The sequence below is a fragment of the Cryptomeria japonica genome, chromosome 9, assembly GCF_030272615.1.
Source record: "Cryptomeria japonica chromosome 9, Sugi_1.0, whole genome shotgun sequence".
Classification (NCBI taxonomy): domain Eukaryota; kingdom Viridiplantae; phylum Streptophyta; class Pinopsida; order Cupressales; family Cupressaceae; genus Cryptomeria; species Cryptomeria japonica.
This window is the reverse complement of record NC_081413.1, coordinates 33806639-33818654: the sequence shown is the minus strand read 5'-3', so window position 1 is coordinate 33818654 and position 12016 is coordinate 33806639.

Genomic DNA, 12016 nt, shown 5'->3' with positions numbered 1-12016 from the left:
TGTACGCACTACCTCTAGGAAAATGAGCGCGTACATGCTACTTATAGGAAAATGAGTGCATACGCGTTAATAATCCCAAAAGAACCGCATACGCGGTGCCTGTCAAAAAAAGTTTTTAAAAAAAAATTGGGTCTTATTTTCCCATGAATAGTGCATTTTTAGTTTTTTTTTTCTTCATTTTCTCTCCTAAACCATGAACGGGGTGCTAGATTTCTCCTCTAGACACTATGGATCAAGGTTAGTTTTTGTTTATTTTTGTCTTTCTTTCCCGTTTGTTCAATTTGTTTTACATTTTGAATTTAAATACATTAATTTTGAATAGGTTTTTTCATTTTTTGTTTCAAAAACCAGATTCTTCTAATCCACAACAAGAACAACCAAATGTGCCTCCTGAAAACCCACAAGATACAGCCCCAATTCCTCCTTTTAATTGCACACCTGAAACACATGAGCAATTAATTAATCAATTAGGACAAAATACGTCTAAAATCAATAGACTGATTGTTAAATTGAAAACATCCGAACTTGAGCATCATCAATCCCTCGCCACTAGCCTAGAAACATTAGCTAGTGGTGCCATAGTTGTTTCCACACAAATTACCAAATGGGGAAGCTTTAGGGATAGGTGTCGTCAATTCTATGCCGATGGGCTATCATACGAGGGAGTAAAAAACAAAAATATTAGTAAACAACAAATATGTGCCCTTTTCGTTGATCCCAAAACTAGTCAGTCATTACCTCTTAATTCAAAGAGGTTTCCCATACATTGTTGTACCAATGTGCAGATGAAGAATCTTTTTTGGCAGAGGTGGTGGATGGTCTTTGATGATCCACCTTGTAATAATTATGAGGTGCCATTATAATTTTTGAGAAAAGTATATTGGGAGTTTGTGCTCAATGTGCACCCAAACTATTTTGACATGAGAGAGTTCCATGGTAGAGGTGGTGGCTTTGTCCAAGATAGACCTGGAGCCCTAGGCGATTACCCGCGGAGAGTCACCCCCCCTAGCACCCAAACCCAAGGTGCATCAGGTTGTAACAGTAGAGCTGAAAGAGTCGATGGAGCTATAGACTCTTCAAGCAACCACAACGTTGACTGGTGCCATCATCCAACATGGGACATCGTTAGCACACCCTATTGTATTGGATGATTAGCCATTAGTTGCTCCAGGTGGCGACAAAGAGCCCATCCAGCATATGTGTGTCAGTTGCTCAGGAATATGCTCGGAGATAGATGATGCAGCCGATGCAGATGGATCCACATCTCATATGTGCATGATTTGCGGGAGTAGATGCAGGCCCGCATGGCTGAGGATTTCACGCTGACAGATGAGTTGATGGACATGGTGTTTGCCCATGAGCGACAGACACAGGTGTGTTGATTTAAATTCATAGCATTTTATTTATCAGTCACTTTAAATTTGTAATTACATAAATGAATTTTCATTTATACATCGATTTAAATTGAGACAAATAATATGCATTTCAGGATGCAGTAGCGATATCCCATACTCCTCCCCCAGTTACTACAGCTGCAACTTTGATGCCAGAGGTATAAATTTTGTAACATGTTAAAATAGAATAGTACACTTTGAATTCAAAAAAATACAAGATATACTAACTATCTTTAATGCTTGGTCCAATTTTTGGTTTGTAGGTGTTGACAGGGGACCAAATGTCCCAGATTGATGGTATAATGCTCTCAGCGATCGATTTTGGCCTACAAGGCTATACGGTATCATATTTTGTACAACCCTTTTTATGTATTGTTTTGATGGAATATGCAAGTCATTTCATTTTAGATTTTTAAAATTATGTTTAATTTATTATCTGTACTAATATCTCATGTTAATTTTGTTTTTTTAGGGTACCCCCTCTATGTCTAGGGCTCGTCCTAAGAAAAAGAATTCCTCGAAGACGCCAAAACGTGGGAAGAAGGTAATTGAACACATTTTTAGTTGTACAATTGTTTGAAAATGTTGAGATCAAGTATTCATTGGGGTTTGTAGATTGATTAGTGTTTTTTGTCTATTTTATATGTACAGTGGTCATTGAGCTATGTGGATTTGTTGAATGCACCTGATTCGCCTGTGGATCAAGAGAGGGCGAAGGTATGTATCTCTACTTTATTTTCTTTATTTCATGATTATATGCACGTGTACATGTGAACTTGTGATATATTATAATCTTATAATTTTTTCATACAGGAAATATCCATACCTATTTCATCAATGGTGAACCCTCCTCCATGCACTGGAGAAGCATCTCAGGATCTGGTACACTTTTGTTTAATATGTAAAATTAATTGTTTTTAACCTACAATACTTATCATTATATTAATTGTATTTAATCTTTGAACATTTTTTGTATAGGTTATAGCGACAGTTTCTCCATCGATGGTGAGTCATCCTCAGTCCATTGGAGAAGCATCTCAGGCACAGGTACGTCATTGTTCTCTATATTATAGCTTTTAAGTGTTTTTCATATATTTATGTTAGTACATTGTATTAATTGTACATTTAATCTACAATAGACCCCTTCGCGGTACGACCATAACGCGGATCCATTTAAGTATGTCTTCAAGAAAACTCCTAAGAGTGACAAGGAGAGGAGAGTGAAGACATTAGCTCCTAGATCGGCCGATGAGGTAATCTACATTTCAATTGCAAAGGAATTATAGTTAAATGCATAGTTATGTTGTTAATTGTGAACTATTTTCTACAAAAGAATTCTAACTTAGCTTTTGAATTGTGGTTTTGTAGCCATGTACTGCATCGAAGAGGCTTGATTTTGATGATCCATCACAAGTTTAGGATCATATAGTGTTAGTTTTGGTCATAGAATAACCAATACATGTAGATATATTCTACATTTTTATTGTATATCGATTTGGACATGCCATATGAAGACATGCCTTTATGTGTGTGTGTGTGTGTGTGTGTGTGTGTGTGTGTGTGTGTGTGTGTGTGGATATTTGATCCAATAAATGTGTACTGAGATCATTATTTTGTATTTGTTGTATTTTGTGGTTGTCCTTTTATAAATATAATTGATCATTTGCCTATGTAATCAACAATATGAATATAAACAACAAAAATATATGATATAAAACATTGCAATCATGGAATATGATTTGATAAAATTTCTAAAATGTTGAATTAACCCTACAAAACTCCTTGTATTCAGTTCATTATTGTGTATTTATTGTATTTGGTGGCTTCCCTTTTATAAATTTAAATGAATATTTGCATATGTAATCAACAATATGAATATAAACAACAATATGTGTTTGGTGTGAGAGCACCCTCACGCTCGCAATGGTCAAATTTTGTTTGTCGTGTGCACAAACCGACATCGCGAGCACATCCGGGTGGGTAGGTTTACACTAGGCATTCCCCTATCGTGCATCCCAAAGTGCCGGAATGTCGAGAGTCATACCATACCGGTGCGATCTCTCAAGTGCCCTGAGTCCAAAAAATTATCAAAATTTCACGGACTATTTCTTCAAATCCAGGACACATATGGTCAATCCATTTAAACCCGTGGGGTTGCATGAGGCTCCTCTATAATGGCCTATCTCGATTTTTGACGACTCAGAGCCATTTTCAATTGGTAGCATTTTTTCGCCTGTTGCAAAAAATCATCAGTTGCATGCAATGCAAAGTTGCAGGATTGGCTATAATTGATTCGGCTCGTCATGTGCACAAACCAACATCGCGAGCACATCTAAGTGGGCAGGTTTACACTAGGCATGCCCCTGTTGTGCATCCCAAAGCACCGGAACGTTGAGAATCATACCGTATCGGGGTGATCTCTCAAGTGTCATGAGTCCAAAGAATTGTCAAAATTTGATGGACTGTTTCTTCAAATCCAGGATACATATGGTTGATCTGTTTGAACCCATGGGGTCGTGTGAGGCTCCTCTACAATGGCTTATCTCATTTTTTGATGACTCGGAGCCATTTTCAATTGGTAACATTTTTTCGCCTACTATAAAAATCATCAGTTGCATTCAATGCAAAGTTGCAAGATTGGCTAGAATTGGTTTGGTTCGTCGTGTGCAAAAACCAACGTCACGAGCACGTCCAGGTGGGCAGGTTTTTTCTAGGCATGCCCCTGTCCTGTATCCCAAAGCACTGGAACATCGAGTCATATCGTACTGGGGCGATCTCTTAAGTGCAATGGGTCCAAAAAACTGTCAAAATTTGATGGACTGTTTCTTCCAATCTAGGACACATATGTTCAATCCATTTGAACCCATGGGGTTGTGTGAGGCTCCTATACAATGGCCTATCTCTATTTTTGACGACTCAGAGCCATTTTCAATTGGTAGCATTTTTTCGCCTGCTACAAAAACTGTTAGTTGCATGCAATGCAAAGTTGCAAGATTGGCTAGAATTGATTTGGTTCATCGTGTGCACAAACCGACATCAAGAGCGCATCCAAGTGGGAAGGTTTATGCTAGGCATGCACCTCTCATGCATCCCAAAGTGTCGAAATGTCGAGAGTCATATCGTACCAGGGCGATCTCTCAAGTGCCATGAGTCCAAAAAATTGTCAAATTTTGACAGACTGTTTCTTCCAATCCAGGACACATATGGTCAATCTGTTTGAACCTATGGGGTCATGTGAGGCTCCGCTACAATGGCCTATCTTAATTTTTGACGACTCAGAGCCATTTTCAATTGGTAGCATTTTTTTCCTGTTGCAAACATCGTCAGTTGCATGCAATGCAAAGTTGCAGGATTGGCTAGAATTGATTCGGTTCGTCATGTGTACAATTTGACGTTACGAGCGTGTCTGGGTGGGCAATTTTATGCTATGCATGCTCCTCTCATGCATCCCAAAGCGCTAGAACATCGAGAGTCATACCGTACCGGGGCGATCTCTCAAGTGCCCTGAGTCCAAAAAATTGTCAAAATTTGACGGACTATTTCTTCAAATCTAGGACACGTATGGTCGATCCGTTTGAACCTGAGGGGTTGCGTGAGGCTCCTCTACAATTTCCTATCTTTGTTTTTGATGACACAGAGCCATTTTCAATTGGTAGCATTTTTTCGCTTGTTGCAAAAATCGTTAGTTGCATGCAATGCAAAGTTGCAGGATTGGCTATAATTGATTTGGTTCATCGTGTGCACAAACTGACGTCACGAGTGCGTTCGGGTGGGGAGTTTTACGCTAGGCATGCCCCTTTCATGTATCCCAAAGTGCCGGAATGTCTAGAGTCATACCCTACCGACGCAATGTAGAAGTTGCTTGACAATTTTTTTGACAACAATGACAATTTTCGCTCAAATTGTATCTAGTCTCAATCTATGAACCTTATGACCCGATAATGACTCAAATAATTCTCCATGATTATACAAGAATCAATAATGCTCATGATTGACCAGGGACACATCACATATACTCAAAACATAGTCACAAAACATTGACACACAAAATAGTCAAAAAACATTGTCACATATTATTCAAAAATTTGCCTCTAAATATGGTCAAATCATCTCTTGGCTATTTGATTATACAAAAAAATGTCCTACAAGTCATCTCATGGGCTTTTATACAAAATTTGGCATTACAATATGTGTGATTCAGCTCATCACCATTTTATTATACAAAATTTGGCATGTACATATGTACAAATCAGCTCATTGCCATTTAAATATACAAAATTATGCCCCTAAAAATGTAAAAATTAGCTCATGGGCATTTATATATACAAAAAATGAATATAGAACAATTCGTCGATGATTTATACAAAATTCTCAAAATCATTCTACTCTGAACCGTAGAATCAATTAATTAAGCCTTCAGGATCGGCTCTGACACGTATTGTGTCAAGTATTGCCTCATGGTCAGATTCATGAACTTTCCATAAAATCTTGTTATGAGGTCTACCACGATACTTCATCAAATGAATATTTGTTGCAACAAAAAGGTTAGAGAAATGAAGAATATGTATATGTGTTTCAAAGTCCTCGAACAACCAAACATCAGAATTCTTGATAGGGTATCTCCGAAGCCATGTTCTTGTCACGACAATAGACCCTATTGGGTACTTAGTACCCTCTCCATCAATCATTTTGGTTGTCAATTTTATTTTTGGCTCAACACAATGACACAAATAGTAATTTGTTCCTTCTTCATTGTTCTCTTCTGCAACAACTGCATACACATGATGTAATGACAGCCAAAATACCCTAAAGAAACTAAACAATAATATACAAATGGAGATATTTTTTTCTTAATTAACATCTAATAACAACTAATGCAACATAAAGCATCTCCATCTATTTACATTCATTAACCAATATGAACATACATCATTGCTCATTTCATCAAATAGCATAGGTGGAAATAACACACCATCAATAATATTTCTCTAGGGTACTTTAACATCATTACTTAATTCATTTCCACAATAACATACTACACACACGATAGGTATATTTCACCTTCATTAATGCATCATATTCTGATAGTTCTGATACTTAAAGATAAGTATAGATGCCAAGCTAATAAGATGAGAGGGGGGGGTGAATCATACAAACTTAATCTTCCATAAAAACATTAGATTCAACCTCGGTAACATATACTTCAATAATATAACCAAAACTGCTAAACATGCAAACTCAAAAGCATATAAACATCATAACACTCATAACACTAGATTTAACGTGGAAACCCAAATAGGTAAAAACCACTGTGGGATTTCGGACCCACTAAGAAATATACTCTTCTAGAGTATGCTCAATTAAAAGCAAATCCTGTTAAAGATTACAAACACATTGCTAGATGTGACCCGGTTAAGGGATTTCCCTCAGATCTGTTAGGATCTTCACCTTGTTAGAAGTGACCTTGTTAAAGGATTTCAAACACTCAATCAGAATGTCACCTTGCTAGAGGGTTTTACAAATAAGACTGTTAAGTCCAATCGGTTAAGAGATTTTCTGTCACTTCACAAAATAACAGTAATAAAAATCTATCTACAACTTCACATCTAAAATACTAAAGCAGATTCTTATTTGCTCAATACAATATAGACATAGAACTAATATTCTCCATCTGCTGGGCTCTATACTCTGTTATTCAAAATAGGTCTTCAAGCTTTTGTGCTTGGTAATCACTATGTAGCATCCATGTGCATACACTTGCCCGCATACATTGTTTATCAACAGTTCCCTATTTATAAACAATTAGACAACCGCTTAATCTCCTTGATCACATTTCCCATGATCAATCATAGCCATCAGATCTTCAAAAATTGTCCAGGTTCAATGTATCCTTCGATCTGAAAACATTTTACCCCGCCTTGGAACTTGCATATATTTCTTGGAACTTGTGCTAGGGTATTGCGGTTCAATCTAAGCTGTAGATCTTCCTGCCGATTTTCCTTTGCCATAGATTCTTTAACAAACTTCATTCACGGCATACCAATCATTTAATCACAGCCAGCTCATCAGCTTCCTTCATTAAATAATGCATGTAATCATTTAATGCATTCTATTATTACTCGGTTGCAACTCAGTAAATACTAAACTTCGCTCGGTAGACATTCTGCCTTCATTAACCGATAGCGATAACCTTAGGGTTTACCAACTAGGTTCCTTAGGGTTTATCGACTAGGTTCTTTGCTCGGTAACATAGTATAGTATTAACCTTTCAATCAATAACATATGTATGATATCAAAACAATCTAATCATCATGATCTCATCATTGTCTAACTCGGTAATAGTTGCCCATTGAATAACTTATTTCTCCCCTTATTCATCATATTCTTTCTGTGTCTTTTACCGACATCTTTATACTCATCAAATCATACTTCTCAAGATATGGCAACATCATACTGAATTAGAAAATCAATTTCTTGACATCAATGACAAAATAATAATATTAAGACAGTAAACATCCTTAGTTAGTTATATCCACAATCATCAACAACCTTCTCAATATCCTTATTGAAATGCCAACAATCTCTCCTTGTCTGTTATAATGCCAAATGCCAACAATCTCCCCCTTTGGCATTGATGGCAAAACCAATTGATTTGACCTAATTGATTCGGATTGCTGTGAGATTCTGAAATGCTGAAATGCTCTTTCTCCCCCATACATTAGACTTCTCCTCTTTTCTTTTGTCTTCTCCCCCTTTGACAACAATGCCAAAAGTTAAAGAACTTAAAACATAATTTCTTCTTGTATGAAGTGATTTCCTGCTGTTATGTGTCAACTTAGTCTCAATCAGAGCATTTATGTCTTCAATTCCTTTTCCTTGTATTGTTTCCTGTACACCTTTAGAAAACATCCTAAAGTGTGTAAATCAGCATCAACTCCTAAAAAGATATTCTGTAGAGTCATCGAATTGATGCTTTCACCGAACTTGGTCAGTGAGTAGAAGATAGGGGTAGGACCCCTAACTTACTTCTGAGATACTCAAAAGTGTCCCTTGGTAGTGTCTTGGTGAAGATATCTACTATTTGTTCCTTTGTGCTAACATACTCCAACACCACTTTCTTCTCTTGAGCTTCTTCTCTAAGATAATGATATTTGATAGAGATGTGCTTTGTCTTAGAGTGCATAACAAGATTCTTCGAAATGTTAATGGCACTAGTATTATCACAGAATATAGTTACTGGCTCGGTAACTTTCTCATTTATACCTTCCAACAGTTGTTTGATCCATGCTATGTTGGTACAATTCAATGTTGCAGCAACGTATTTAGCTTTTGTTGTTGACTGTGAAACACATCCTTGTTTCTTGCTAAGCCAACTCACTAGTCTTTCTCCTAAAAAGAAAGCTCCTCCACTTGTGCTTTTTCTGTCATCAATGTTGCCTTCCCAATCAGCATCAATATAAACTTTTAAATCAAAAACATTTCTTTTCTGATATACTAAGCCATAATCCTCAGTGCCTTTCAAGTATCTAAAAATTCTCTTGATTGTTGTCATGTGTGTTTCCTTAGGATCTGCAAAGAATCTTGCAACTATACTTACTGCATGTGCTATGTCTGGCCTGTTGTGAACAACATATTGTAGCTTTCCAATCATGGATCGGTAAAGTGTCTCATCAACAGATGCAGATTCATCATTCTTTGATAATTTACAGTTGGTAGTCATAGGAGTACTTACTGGTTTCAAATCCTCCATTCCAAATTTCTTCAAAATTTCCTTTATGTACTTGGATTGAGTAATGAAAATCTCATCTTTCATTTGCAGTATCTATAAACCTATAAAATACTTTATCTCACCAATTAATGACATCTCAAATTCTTTGCTCATTTCATTTCCAAAGTTCTTACATAGAGAGTCATTCCCACAAAATATAATATCATCAAAAAATATGGCTAAGATCAGTATTCCATTTTCATCATTCTTCATGTAAATATTGTTGTTTTCACTTCTTCTTATAAAACCAATCTTGATTAAATAAGAGTGCAATCTTTCATACCATGCTCTAGGTGCTTGTTTCAAACCATATAAAGCTTTGTTCAATTTACATACCTGATCTTTATTATTGTCTTCAGCAAATCCTTCAGGTTGTTCAATAAAAACTTCTTCTTCTAATATTTCATTCAGAAATACAGATTTGACATCCATCTGATATACCTTGAAATTCTTGTAAGCAGCATATGCCAACAATGTTCTTACTCCTTCAAGTCTTGCCACAGGTGCAAAAGTCTCACCATAATCAATTCCTTCTTCTTGGGCATAACCTTTGCAAACTAGTCTTGCTTTATTTCGAATGACCTCTCCTTTTTCATTCAACTTGTTTCTGAAAATCCACTTTGTATCGATTACATTTTTGTCCTTCGGTCTTGAGACCAGTGTCCATGTGTCATTTTTCTTGATTTGATCAATCTCTTCTGTCATAGCATTTATCCAATCTTCACTGTTAAATGCCTCTTCACTATTCTCGGTTCAAATTTAGATATCAGACATGTGTTCTGTCTCAGTTTGTTCCTTGTCATCACTGGATCATCCTTATCTCCTATAATCCAACTTGGTGCATGATGTCTTCTGACATATTTGGCTAATACAGGCTCGGTAGGCTCTGTATGTTCTTCTTCATCACTCGGTAACTGGATATTTTCTTGATTTCCTTCTACAGTTTTCTCGGTAGGACTTGTCGGTTAAACATAGACAAATTTATCATAATCTTCTAGTTCTTTGGAGTTTCCTTCATCATTTCTTTCTACAAATTCATCAATTTTCACATTTGCACTTTCTACTATTTTGTTAGATGATTTGATCAGACATTTAAATGCTTTACTTTTAGAAGAATAACCAAGAAATGTTCCTTCTTCACTTTTCTGATCAAACTTGTCATTTCTATCATCCTTGTGTACATAGCATCTACTTCCAAAGATTTTAAAATAACTTACATTAGGTTTCTTGTCATACCAGATTTCATATGGTGTCTTCAAAGTACCTTTCTTCAGTTGTACTCGATTCAGGGTGTAAACTACAGTGCTTATTGCTTCTCTCCAAAATGTTTGTGGCACTTTCTTTTCAATCATCAGAGTTCTGGCACAATCCACAATAGATCTGTTTCTTCTCTCAGCAATTCCATTTTATTGTGGAGTTCTCGGTGCAGAGACCTGTCTTTTTATACCATGATCATTGCAGAATAAGTTGAACTCATCGGATGTGAACACTCCTCTATCTGATCTAAGACATTTCAGTTGTCTTCCTGTTTCATTTTCAACTCTTGCCTTGTACCATTTAAACATTTGAAAAGCTTCTGATTTTTCTTTTAAAAACATTACTGACATCATCCTTGAGTAATCATCCACAAATAATATGAAATATTTATCACCATAATAACTTTGAACTTTCATAGGACCACAAAGATTAGTGTGCACAAGATCTAAAATTCCCTTAGAAGTGTAAGACTTACTTGTAAAGCTTGATCTTGTCATTTTACCCATTTGACATCCTCGGCACATAGCATTCTCAAGTTTTTCAAGACTCGGTAGACCTCTTACTCGGTGTTTCTTGCTTATTTTGATCAAATTATCAAAATTTACATGACAAAACCTTTTATGCCATAACCAGGTATCATCTATCTTTGCATACAAACATTTATTCTGAGTTGAGTCAAGGTGAAATGTGTTACCTTTTGTTTGTGTCCCAGTAGCAACTAACTTTCCATGCTTGTCATGAACTTTGACAATTCCTTTTTGAAATTCTATTCGGTATCCTGTATTGTTTAGATGTGCTACACTCAACAAATTGTATTTCAAACCTTCAACCCAATAAACATCATTGCATCTTGCCTTATCAAGAAGTGTTATGAGTCCTTTACCTCTTACCAGACATGGTGCATCATTACCAAATCTTACATAGCCTCCATCATAGTCTTCTAACATAACAAACTTGTGTTTATCACCTGTCATGTGATGTGAGCATCCACTATCTATGATCCAAGAATCATTAGTATTTATGTGAGATATAAGGGCTTTTTCTTCATACCTTTCTTCATCTGATCCATCTTTGATAGCCACATAAACTACTTCCTCTGTATCAGTTTCATCTGATTTATCATCATTGGATTCCTCATCGGTTATTAAGCATGACTTTCTATCTCTTCTTTTGAAGTCTCAATGTCCTCTGTAATGATTATCTTTCTGTCTATCATCTCGGTAATCTCTCTTTTCAGTAGAATCTTTGTCAAGATAGTTAGAAGCCATATGTCCTATCTTATCACAATTGAAACATTTCAAAGGTAGTTTTCCTTTATACTTACCTTTGCCTCTCGGTAACCTTCTGGCTAATAGTGCTTCAAACTCTTCTTGTTTTCTGATTTCCTCATACAATTTGTGTACTTCCTCCATGTTCTTCTGAAATCTTTCACTTGCTCCACTATGATCCCCTTTAGTGTACTTACTCATTCTATCATTGTAATCATCAGATTCACCAATATGAAAAGAACTAAATGCAGATTCAACTTTATTTACCGATGACCCACTGTTATCAAAGTTACTTAACTCAAATGCATGTAGCTTACCAATAGTAGCAT